Source organism: Schistocerca nitens, chromosome 5 (assembly GCF_023898315.1).
Source record: "Schistocerca nitens isolate TAMUIC-IGC-003100 chromosome 5, iqSchNite1.1, whole genome shotgun sequence".
Taxonomy (NCBI): domain Eukaryota; kingdom Metazoa; phylum Arthropoda; class Insecta; order Orthoptera; family Acrididae; genus Schistocerca; species Schistocerca nitens.
In genome coordinates this window covers 876679745-876692505 of record NC_064618.1, presented here as the reverse complement: position 1 = coordinate 876692505, position 12761 = coordinate 876679745, and the positions used below count along the sequence as shown (strand labels likewise).

At 42.0% G+C, this 12761-nt stretch overlaps 1 pseudogene; it reads right to left on the bottom strand.

The window, feature by feature from the left end:
• Positions 1-11103: 11103 nt before the first annotated feature.
• LOC126261033 (5S ribosomal RNA) lies at positions 11104-11221 on the bottom strand (annotated as a pseudogene).
• Between the last annotated feature and the right edge of the window lie 1540 nt (positions 11222-12761).

Below are 12761 nucleotides of genomic sequence, written 5' to 3'. Positions count from 1 at the left end.
AGCTCACATACTTTGCATACTTTCACTCTATAATATTTTGGAGTAACTCAACATTTAGACAAAAAGTATTCACTGCTCAAAAGAAAGTGGTTAGAATAATGTGTGAGGTCCATAGTCGCACAACTTGTAGGCATCTTTTTAAAAGGCTGGGAATTCTTACAACAGCCCCACAGTACATTTTCTGACTAACGAAATTTGTTCTCAACAACATGGACCAGTTTAAAAACAACAGTGACAGTCATGATTATAATACCAATAAAAAGAAAGACTTACACTATCCTTTACTCAACCTAACTTTGGCAAAGAAAGGGATAAACCATGCTGTTATAAAAATTTTCGACGAATTATCAGATTAAGTAAAATGTCTGATAGACTGCAGTAATAGCTTCAAAAATAAATTGAAATAATATCTCCTAGACAACAACTCCCTCTATACCATAGATGAACCCTTGAATAGGAATAAATAAATCTATAAATACAGTATATGCATTTTGTGCCATTTAAGGGGATAGGGTAAATAACAGAAATATTAATCTTTAACTCTGATTCTTGTTTCATATGTGCATTTCTTCTGCACTTGACACGTTCCACATCATAATGGTTACCGTTCCGTGACATTGATCAATGAAACACGCAACCAAGTAACTAACTAGCATGCAACACACAGGAAACGCACGGCAAGTGGTCAGACGAAGTGTCATTCGTCAGCGCCGTCTAGCCTAGCAATGATGCATTTCTGGACACGCGTTCATAGGATTTTTTTTCCTCCGTTTCGAGTCACGAATCCATCCCTGGTGTTTGTCGGATTTATTAATGTTCATTCTGTGTATACACATTCACAGGCCCCAGCGCCTAAAACTTTGACACTCTGTAGCGTTATTGGATGACTTTTACGGGGCGGGGTTCTTAGGTAAGACTTAATTACTATGCCACCTTCTACAACCTCAAGTTATTTATAACATGGATTGTAAAACACCCTGTATACAGCACTTAACTATGTAAAATTCCGTATGTTTTCAACTGCCGCAAACAACACGACAGTAGGAAATACTAGTAACTAGTTACCATGGACGTCTCGTGTGCATTCCTTCATGTTTCTAATGTCACTTTTTAGATTGAAATAGCGGTCAGACAGCATCAAGATTTGCTAAGTACGTTAGCCTCAAGATACGACATTCGCCCCTGCAAAAGGCAATGAGCAGATGTTAGTTTACTGTCATATTTCCCCGAAGGTGTGATACTGGACATTAACAATTTCTTCCAAGTATTAATATTTACACAGGCCGCCGTGTAATGAGCTTGTAACCAATGAGGGATAGTAGTTCCACAACATTAAGCTACTGCTACAGATAGACTATCACAATAACGGGTCTTATATGTTTGAACAACATACTAGAACTGTCTTTACTCATTATCTCCGACTTTGGAAAGAGACAAAAGAAGAGGAATCCACAGATGAATTATTATTATAATTATCTGTGAGATATGTAGGCTCCATCTACTTAATGCCAACAGCTTCATTTACAAATTTTGGAAGTACTAAACTGATTCATAACCGCACTGGAGGCGTGAAACGGACTGACATAACAGGTCGTAGCCGCTGATTCACGGTTATCTCGCAAACGTTTCGTTTTCGAACCGATGTTTCTTGGAATTTGTTGCTTGCTTGTATAACCGTATGCATTTATCTGTATCAGTTCCCGCTAATAATTGTGCTACCTCATGTGTTTTAACTGGTTTTCGCTTATGTAATTGCTACAAGTGAATGGGGATGCATCTGCTTTACGTTCTGTAACTTGTGTCTTCCGTCAAGCAGCTTCGTCATGTTTAAGACATTAAAAGATTTTTGTGGTTCCTGAATGTTTCAGAACCGTAAGAAAGTGAGAAACTGTTATTGCTTAATAGGAATGGAAGGTAGATGGGAAATGAATGATCACTGCTGTTATACGGTTGTCACAGTCGAAGAACCGACATAGTTCAGGAAAGCATTTAATGCGGTACTTCATTTCTTGTACTGTTCAGCAATATTATGAATAATGACCACAAAGTGTTACGAATATGACGTCAGCGACCAAAAGCTTGGGTTATGAAGAGTAAATGTGAAAGGACGAACTTCGGGTACCTTGTTGACGTGAAACTCATTCGCAGCGAAGCGTTCTCTTACCCATTGTATATCACGAAAATTAACTTCTGGTCTTTCAGCTCTGCCGTTAGACACAATATCCTCAATGCTTTTACGTCCATGTCACAATAAAGTTACAGGAGCCTATTATAATCTTGTAGAAAGTCAATGCTTCCTCCAGCAGAAAGGCGGCTGAATTCCACGGAGTTAGAGGAAACATCGTTAAAGAATCTACCGTGCCTGCGGGTGCTACTTGGATGCTGTCTGCCACGAGCATCTCCCCACAAAATTTGCTAACGAGCCCCCCCTAACAAACCAATATGTAGCGGACGCAGTCCCCAAGGGAACAGTAAATTTGACGGAGCGGTACCTTCCTCTTCGTGTGGCTAGGATATTTGATTACCATGTAGAAAAGTCAGTGCTGCCTTTCTAAATGTTCACTTAGTAAAATGTAAGCTCTTGGGTTTAATAATAAAACTCCGTCTACATGTTTATGAACGAAAATATGCTTTAAATGCGGGTAGTGCCATGTAAACTCTGTGTGAATCCGGAGTGATACATTCCGATTCAGTGAACGACGCCATTTTATTTTATAATTTAGCATTTATCTGAGGTCACTCCCTTTAACTTATCAAGCTAAATCACGTCAAAAATTGATTTTAATGCGCATATCCGGTCATGTGATTTTTCGTATTAATACTCACCCTAGCTTACATTAACGCTGGCGCAATGACAAAACTCGGGATGGCAGTTATCGCTGAAACAACCGGTTTTCGGTTAAACCGATTTTTTCATTTATATTAGGACCTGACTGTTAAAATCACTCAACCGGTTTCTGAAATAACAGATTTCGGTTTTTTGCTGCTATTATTACCAGAAATACACGTACACATCGAACAAACACTGAAAAATTCTAAGACGTCCTCCGACTTTTGCGTTATATGTTCCAAGATACATAGAATCAATATATGAAATAAAACAGGTAAATGAAAAGAATCATAGACTCTCCACCTTTCCTTGCTTTTCATGAATACTAAAAACGTCAGCAATATTCTCCTACTTATTCTAATGTTTTATACCTCGGTTCAAAAATCGTCTTGTAATCGAAGATCACATCACTATTTGGGTATTACGAGCAGGCACTGTTGAAATGTGAAAACTGAAGTTGGAGAACTCTGTTATTCGTGTTAAGTTTTCCCTTTTCCATGGGCTAAATGCAGATCAAAGCTATGTAGACACAGGTAGCATATCAGTTACTATCTATTTTTACTGTAAACTATGAATGAATTTTTAACTTCTTAATTTATTATTGTTGCCATAACTTTCTTTCTATTTTATTACTTCATACGAATGACACACAAATAATAATCTTTTGCATGAAACTTCTCCCTTTCTGTTCCGTTAATTATTTTGAATGAAAAACCGTTTTTGGTAAATATATGTCTTTACATTTTGGCACAAATTTGAACACGATTTTGTCACTCACAAAACCGAAAATGGTTTTTCCTAAAATTATACTGGACAACTTAGATAGTACGCTAAATGTATTCCTTACCAGAAACAATTGCATGACGGCAGTTAAACTTTCAAAAATGATTTAATTCATTGGCTAATATTTACCATCCAACCCGCTCATAAATACTTGCTCTACAATGTGTTGTTTTGTAAGCTGACTATTTTCATCAGAAACAATATTCAAAGACGACACAAGTACTTTAGAAGGAACAAAGCGTTCTACCTAAGTCATTTTTTACAACAGTTTTATATAAAAACAAAGAATTGACGGGGCTACTTTTACTACTATTGTTGCCGTGTCCAAATTTCAAACAATTCTAGCATTGTAAAATAGAAGCTGCATACGCATCCACTGGGCAGCGATCTCCATGAACATAAGCAAAGAGTGCGAACCGCAATGATTTAAACGTGACAACACACTCTGGTGATGGCTATGTCACCTCATCCCTGCTCAGGTTTATAGTTTTACAAAACTTCGCAGCATGTTTCCGTTAGCAGTTCGTCCTCTTTGAGGAAGCTTTCAACATTAATTATAAAAAAAATCTCCGTCCAAGTCTGCCTGGCAAGGCCTAACGGTACCGACCGACCGCCGCGCCGTCCTCATCTGCTAGGTGTCACTGAATGCGGATACGGAGGGGCATGTCTTCAGCACACCTCTCTCCTGGCTGTTGTCATCTTTCGTCACCAGAGCCGCTACTTCTCAATCTAGTAGCTCCTCAGTTTGCCTCCCAAGGGCTGAGTGATCCCCGCTTGCCAGCAGCGCTCGGCAGACCGGATGGTCACCAATCCAAGTGCTAGCGAAGCCCGCCTTCGCTTAACTTCGGTGATCTGACGGGAACCGGTGCTACCGCTATGGCAAGGTCGTTGGCCGGCGTTAATGACGATGCTTTGTTTATTAGAGAAGAGCTTCGGAATATACTTTGTGCGAGCTAACATCCCAAAGATGTTCGGGCTCAGATGCGGTTCCCCTTCATCGAAATGTCTTGGCTCAAGTTCGTATAGGTGTTGAACCGCACGCGTCGCATTACGCGCCCTAAATTAGACACTTGTGAGCCTTTGGTTAAATTGGTTGGCCGATGATATGTTTGTGAAATGCAAAGTTAATATGACATACAGTAATAGTAATAATAATATCGGGAACTAAATTAACGAACCATAAATGATGTACGCCACTCGATTACGATTTGGTTAGAATAATGTTTATTCAGAAAGCAAACTTATAGCGGAAGTGGTCGTATTTAGAGTTACTGTTACACTCAAGTGCATATCCATTTGACACAGTTCGATCATTCACAAATCTCATCTCGAAACGCAAGTCCAATTTATAGAAGATTGTAGAGTAAAATACTGTGGCTTCATTCCCTGAATTGCTACAGAACTAAATAGTTTTCATAAATGTTTCCCCTTATGGTCGATCTTAGGTCTGCCTTATTTAGCACTGCTACATCTCCGTAGTCACAAACAGCTTCAATTTTTTTTTAATCTTTATTTCAATAACATACTAATTGTACATGTTAACCCACCTCCTAAAATGATTAGTGGGTCATAAAGTAATACATAAATTGGATTACGATGTAGCTTTTACTATTACAGTTATGTTAGTGAGCTACTGCTTAAACTTCTACAGTGTGTTAGTTTTCTACAACAATGGGCAGTCTGATCTAACCTACTTGTTACTTAACTAATCTAAAATGACTATTACCTGCAGCGTCAGAGATGTGCCAGTAGAGTACAAACCTACTTAGAATAGCCAGACTCCATGAGCTAACTCCGAAGAACATGCCCCTGGCACTGAGCAGGCCGAAGTTAGTATTCGCTGCACTTTCCTAAATTAATGTCCTAAATCTGTGTCCTACAAAAAACTAACTTAGCCTACGTCACATCCGGTGCTTTTGTCGTAATCGGTGGTGTTGATCCCCCCCCCCCCCCCCCCTGGTCCCGTACGTGGCGGTTTCCAACTATGATGGAAGTCGGCCATTCCACGCACAGGCGGTATGGGAATGGGATCTGGTCTCAATCGCTTTGATATACGAGTTGGTACCTATTCTTGGTCTCTCAGGTATTCAGCTAACACTTTCCGTGATACGCCATCTCGCAATGCATGCAAAGTGTCAAAAGTGTCTTCTTGTCTGAGTAGTTGGTATGTTGTGTCATTATTTGGAAGTCTGTCTCCGAGTGTTGTCGCGACATCATTGAAGAGAGGGCACTCGAAAACCACATGGTCGTGAGTTCCCTCTGCCGCGCCACAGTCACACTCGGGGGTTGCCCTTTTCCCGAACCGACATAAATATGTCGGATAGGGTCCATGGCCAGTGAGAAAGTGGATGAGTCCTCGTGTAGGTTCAAAATATTTCATACCCCCACGCTCTTTTACATATGGTAAAAACTGGAAAGTTCTTCTCCCAGTTTCTTCTTCCTCCCAAGCCCCATAGAAAGTTTTCGAGAGACGAGGTGAGAAGTTTGACCTTCAGGACATCTATGAACACGCTGTACTGGCAAACGGACGAATTGCTTTTGACTGGAGTAAGACCTGGCCAGACGACCACATGCACACATACTTCCCATGACGACTGAAATAACAATTGGACAATTAAATACGCACAACAGCCGACTTGTTATGCAGGAGCTCCGTAAAGAGGTGGAGGAGAGGAGACTGGATGTGCTCGGAGCCGTACTCCCAAGCTGGGAAAATAGCTTTTGCAGCCGCAACATGGCAATGAGTCCTCGTGTAGGTTTTCGTCTCTCTCACTCCCACAGTTCTGCGCATAGTCCTCATTCAGCACAGTACACGGTTTCCCCATCTCGCGGCGAACCTGCGCTCTCTTTAGCACACTGCCCTGGGCGACAGGGTTCTTTTCACGATTCCTGACTCTTTCGGCCACATAATTAAATGAGAGGGAAATGCTCGTTAATTCTACATGTATTTCTGTCTCTACTTTCAACAAATAACATGAAAGGCTCTTTGTGGGTAATTGCACACAAGCTAGAAGCGCAAGCAGTTACATTGTGGTGAGGGGTGATCCCATCTTGGGTGGCGTCGACACATAATACGGCCTCCATTTTAGGTCATTGGTCGTTGTGTCTTTTCTGCTGTGTTCGGTCCCATTGTCGTTTCTATGAGGCCTGCAGGTCTCTCCCTGTAGTTGCATTGACGGGTGGAGTTATCTGCATTGTCGGATGCTATGACTGCCTCGCTGACCACCTCATTGGTGGGCGCACGTAGTGTGTCAGTATCCACCTCGACACTGTGCCGATAGTTTTTCGATTTGTGGAGTCTGTAAGTATATAAAGTACACACGTACATTAAGTACATAAGTATATAAAATACCGATACAATACTATCACTGTTCCCACTTCGCGAGCGCACTGGCTATGTGGGAGTGTTTACAATGTCTTAGCGCATTGACGTTGCTCGGAACGAACTGGACTTCAGAAAAATTCTGGTTCCTACACGCAGCTATTGTCAGGTTGAGACACAATTCAGTGGGATTACCTCCCGTTTATAATAAATGCTACTATATTCATAATGATCTGTCATTGGACGACTCGCGTCATTAGCCGACGACATGATTTTGAAAAATGATATTATAGGAAGTACCAATTAGATGTTAACATTTTCTGGTCTCTGTCTACTGTGCAACAAATAATCCTCATGATATTCGAACGAGAGCCAATTTCACCTACTTTTACCAGTGAACAACAGAGAGGATGTTCTAAACAGAATTCTCTATGAGGGATGAACATTTTTGTGAATTAGGTAACTAAAATATATTTCCGTAGCTATTAAATATTATACCCTGCACAACTAAAGATTAATTAAGGAACCCAGAACAGTTGCTACTCAGAAAAAAGGTGCATAATATTAATATAACGCCATTTTTCTCAGACAGAATTCATCAGGAGGAATGTCGATTCAGTTTCTGAAATAGGGAGAGGAGTACACGGGGAGATACAGCAGACTGGTTGTAACGTTATTTCACGTAAGCATGGTTGTGAACACTGAAAAGTCTGAAAAGACCAGATAATGTAAATTATAATTTATGCTGTTAACTTAACTTGTTCCATGTACGCACAACTGTAATAGATAGGTACGTGTTGTACAACCGACTGAGACGAGGCATTTGTTAAATACCAATGTAACATTATAAAGAATAGAGTTCTTATAATAGGAAACAGTCATCTATATTAATTATAAATAAACTAGAAGCAGTCTTGATCGGATAAAATTTTTTAATTTGGTGACCGGTTTGGATCTTATTATAAGATCAATCTTCAGACCTACGACGAACAAGAATCCTTATAAACGCGTTATTTACTGTTTTATCAATATACGAATTCGTCCTTTATACGTTTAGAAGGATTGTTGTTCATTGTAGGTCTGAAGATGATCTTATAATAACATCGAAACCGGTCACCACATAAAAAAAATTATGCAAACAAGCCTGCTTCCAGTTTATTTATAAACCACTCTAAGATCCAGGAGAATGAAGGCTCATTGTGTATGGCAATTCTGATTTAGCTTTCCCACGGTTTTCCTGCATCACTTTGGGCAAATACACCACAGCTGACAGCATCTCCTGCTCTCCCCTCCCCTCCCCACCCCTCCCCTCCCATCCCCTCCCCACCCCCACCTTTCCTCTCCTCCCCCTCCCCTCACTCCCCTCCCCTCCCCACACCTCCCCTCCTACCCTCTCCTCCCTGCCCCACCCCTCTACTACCCCTACCTTCCCCTTCCCCTCTCCTCTCATCTCAATTCATCTTGTATCCTCTCTCCTCATCTCACTGCTCTCCTCCCCTCTTCATCCTCTTTCCCACACAGCTTTCCTCTCTCCCATCCCTTCACCTCTCTGTATCTCTCATCTTCTGTCCCTATTTCCACTCTCCCTTCTCACTGTCTCCTCTTTCCTCTCCTCTCTCCCCTCTTCCCCTCTTCCCTCATGACTTTACCTTCCACATCAGCCCTCTCTACACTTTTGCTGCCCCCCCTTTTCTATACCCTTTACCTTCTCTCCTCAATACCCTCCCCTACCCTCCTTCCCCACTCACAATCTCCTCTCGCCTTCTTCATCTCCCCTTCCCACTCTCCCCTCAACCTCTCCCTTCTTCTCCTTCAATCTCCCCACTCCCCTCTCCCCCTCTCCTCTATTTTACTGTTCTCCCCACTCTTCTCTCCCCTCCTCTCTCGCCTCTTCCATACCCGATCTCTCCATTTTCATCTCTTCTCTCTCCTCTCTCCCCATCTCCCCTCAAAACCTCTCCCCCTCTTGCACTTCCCCTCTCCATACATCCCTTTCCACTCCCCTCTCTGCTCACATCTCTCCTTATTCCTTTCCTTTACCCTCACTCCATTCTTCCCTCTTCCTTTACCACTCTTCCCTCTCTCCTCCCTCTTTCCTCTATCTCCTTTGCTCTCCCTTCTTTCTCCTCCCCCCATCACCCTCCTTCTCCTTTCCCACTCTCCTCTCCTATACGCTTTCCTGTTCATTCTTCTTCTCACTGTCTTTTCTCCTCTCCTCTCTCCCCTCTGCCTCTCCATTCTCTCCACACTCTTCCCTCCTATCTCAAATGTCAACTCCCCTCTCTCCTGATTCTAGAGGTCTTCATAAACGAATTGTCTTCGATCTTCCAAGGTGACAGATTGCACCTCATTGTAAAATACTTGCACAAGTAAGTTACAAATATTACATGAGAATATTCGATACCTGATGAAGAACTAATTAAATTAATCTGGCGAAAATAGTTTTGTGGCACAAATTCGTTACAAGAAGGGGTAGGTTCATAGGGCATTTGAAGACATAGTTATTTGATGGTAACAAGTCTCGAGAGACACCAATATGGCGTAGTTTACAGTTGTTTTTTACCTGTAACGAAATTCACGGCAAATACAACTGTCTTCACTGAGCACTAAGCGTGAAGCAGACACATGGGCGGAAAAACAAAAAACAGTCCAGGTCAAGTGCGGTCATAAAAAATTACAATATACAGTTCTAGACAGTGAGTTGAAGCTTCTTGAGGAGCGAGCGATGCAAGAGGAGCAAGCCGCGACAGTTTAGCTGCGACCAAGAGGTACAGAGGACTGACTATTGATAAGAGCTACACGAAGATAGAACCGACTGTGGTCCTCTGGCGCAGAGCCGAGTGGAGGGTCTGAATCAGAGGCTCAGGCACTTCTGTGAACGTGTAGGCTGCAGATTCCTTGACTTACACCATCGGGTGGTGGGTTTCCGGGTTCCGCTCAAGGTCAGGAGTCCACTACACACAGGAGGCGGCTACACGTGTAGCGGTGGCTGTGTGGAAGAGACTGGGCGGTGTTTTCGGTTAGAGGGTCTCAGGGAACCTCAGAAGGGACGTCAGTCTAAATGTGGGCAGGTAAAACACAGTAAGGTAGTTGTAGAAACGATTGGTATTTTAGTTGTAAATTGTCGTAGCTGGCTTGGGAAGGAACCAGAGCTCCAAGCCCGAAATTTTTTCAAACGATCTAACAGCGTTCAGAAAAGATAGATTAAATACAGTTGGTAGTGGAGTATTTATTGCTGTCAGAGGGAGTTGGCCTTGTAGCGAAATTGAAGTAGATAGTTCGTGCGAAATAGTATGTGTAGAGGTTATACCTGACAATCGGATTAAACTATTAATTGGATCGTATAACCGACCCCCCAAATCAGAAGATATAGTTGCTGAGCACTTCAAAGGAAACTTGAGTCTCATTTCAAATAAGTACCCCGCTCATATTATAGTCGGTGGTGACTTTAATCTACCCGCGGTATGCTGGAAAAATTATACGTTAAAAGCCGGCAGCAGACATAAAACGTCATCCGAAATTGTACTGAATGCTTTCTCAGAAATTTATTTTGAATAATTAGTTCATGAGCCCACTCGAAGCGTAAATGGTTGCGAAAGCATACTTGACCTTTTAGCAACAAATAATCCTGGACAAATAGTGAGTGTTGTGACGAATACAGGGATTAGCGACCACAAGGTAGTTGCTGCTAGGCTGCATACCGTAACACCTACAACCATCAAAAGGAAACGCAAAGTACATTTATTTAAAAAAGCTGATAACAATGTTCTTAACGCCTTTTTAAGAGACAGTCTTCACTCCTTCCGATTTGATCAAGTAAGTGCAGAAAAGTTGTGGAATGTTTTCAAAGAGATAGTATCGACAGCAATTGAGAGATATATACCACATAAATTAATAAGTGATGGTACTGGTCCCCCATGGTACACAAAACGGATCAGATCGTTGTTGCAGAAGCAACGAAAGAAAGAACTCCATCTTCAGGCCACAAGTGGGCCACCGGGACCATCCGACCGCCGTGTCATCCCCAGCTGAGAATGCAGATAGGAGGGGCGTGTGATCAGCACACCGCACTCCCGGTCGTTATGATGGTTTTCTTTGACCGGAGCCGCTACTATTCAGTCGAGTAGCTCCTCAATTGGCATCACGGGGATGAGTACACACCGAAAAATGGCAACAGCGCATGGCGGCCCGGATGGTCACCCATCCAAGTGCCAGCCACGCCCGACAGCGCTTAACTTCGGTGATCTGACGGGAACCGGTGTATCCACTGCGGCAAGGCCGTTGCCCTAACGAAAAATGCATTCCACATTTAAAAGAACGCAAAATCCCCAATATTGGCAAGGTCTTACAGAAGTACGAAATATGGCACGTACTTCAAAGTGAGAAGCTTTTAATAATTTTCACAACGAAATCCAGTCTCGAAATCTGGCAGAAAACCCAAAGAGATTCTGGTCATACATAAAGCACACCAGTGGCAAGACGCAACCAACACCTTCACTGCGCTATAACAATGGTGAAGTCATTGATGACAGTGCCACTAAAGCAGAGTTATTAAACACGGTTTTCCGAAACTCTTTTACCAAAGAAGACGAAGAAAATATTCCTTAATTCCAATCAAGAACAACTGCCAAGTTGAGAAACATAGAAGTAGATATCCTCGGAGTAACGAAGCAGCTTAAATCACTTGATAAAGGCAAGGCCTCCGGTCCAGATTGTATACCAGTCAGGTTCCTCTCGGAGTACGTTGATAAAATAGCTCCATATTTAGCAATTATATACAACCACTCGCTCACAGAAAGATCCGTACCTAAAGACTGGAATATTGCTCAAGTCACACTAATACCGAAAAAGGGAAGTAGGAGTAATCCGCTGAATTACAGACCTAACGTCAATTTGCAGTAGGGTTTTGGAACACATACTGTATTCGAACATTATGAAGTACCTCGAAGGAAACGATTTATTGACTCATAGTCAGCACGGTTAGAGAAAATATCGTTCTCGTGAAACAAACTAGTTCTTTATACTGATAAAGTAATAAGTTCTATCGACAGGAGATGTCAAAATGATTCCATATTTTTAGATTTCAAGAAGGCTTTCGACGCCGTCCCTCACAAGCGTCTTCTAACCAAACACCGTGCTTACGGTGTATCGCCTCAGTAGTGCGACTGGGTTCGTGATTTCCATTCACAAAGGTCACAGTTCGTAGTAATAGACGGAAAGTCATCGAATAAAACAGAAGTAATATCCGGCGTTCCCCAAGGAAGTGCTATAGGCCCTCTATTGTTCCTGATCTATATTAACGACATAAGAGACAATCTGAGTAGCCGTCTTAGATTGTTTGCAGATGATGCTGTCATTTAGCGTCTTGTTAATTCATCAGATGATCAAAAGGACTTGCAAAATGATTTAGATAATATATCTGTATGGTGCGAAAAGTGGCAATTGACCCTGAATAAGGAAAAGTGTGAAGTTATTCACATGAGTAGTAAAAGAAATCAACTAAATTTCGATTACGCGAAAAGTCACACAAATCTGAGGCTGTAAATTCCACGAAATACTTAGGGATTACAATTACAAATAACCTAAATTGGAACGATCACAAAAATAATATTGTTGGTAGAGCAAACCAAAGACTGCGATTCATTGGCAAAACTCTTAGAAGGTACAACAGTTCTACTAAAGAGACTGCTTACACCACGCTTGTCCGCCCTATTCTGGACTACTGCTGTGCGGTGTGGAATCCGCATCAGGTGCGGTTGACGGATGACATCGAAAAAGTACAAAGAAGGGCAGCTGGTTTTGTATTATCGCGAAATAGTGGAGATT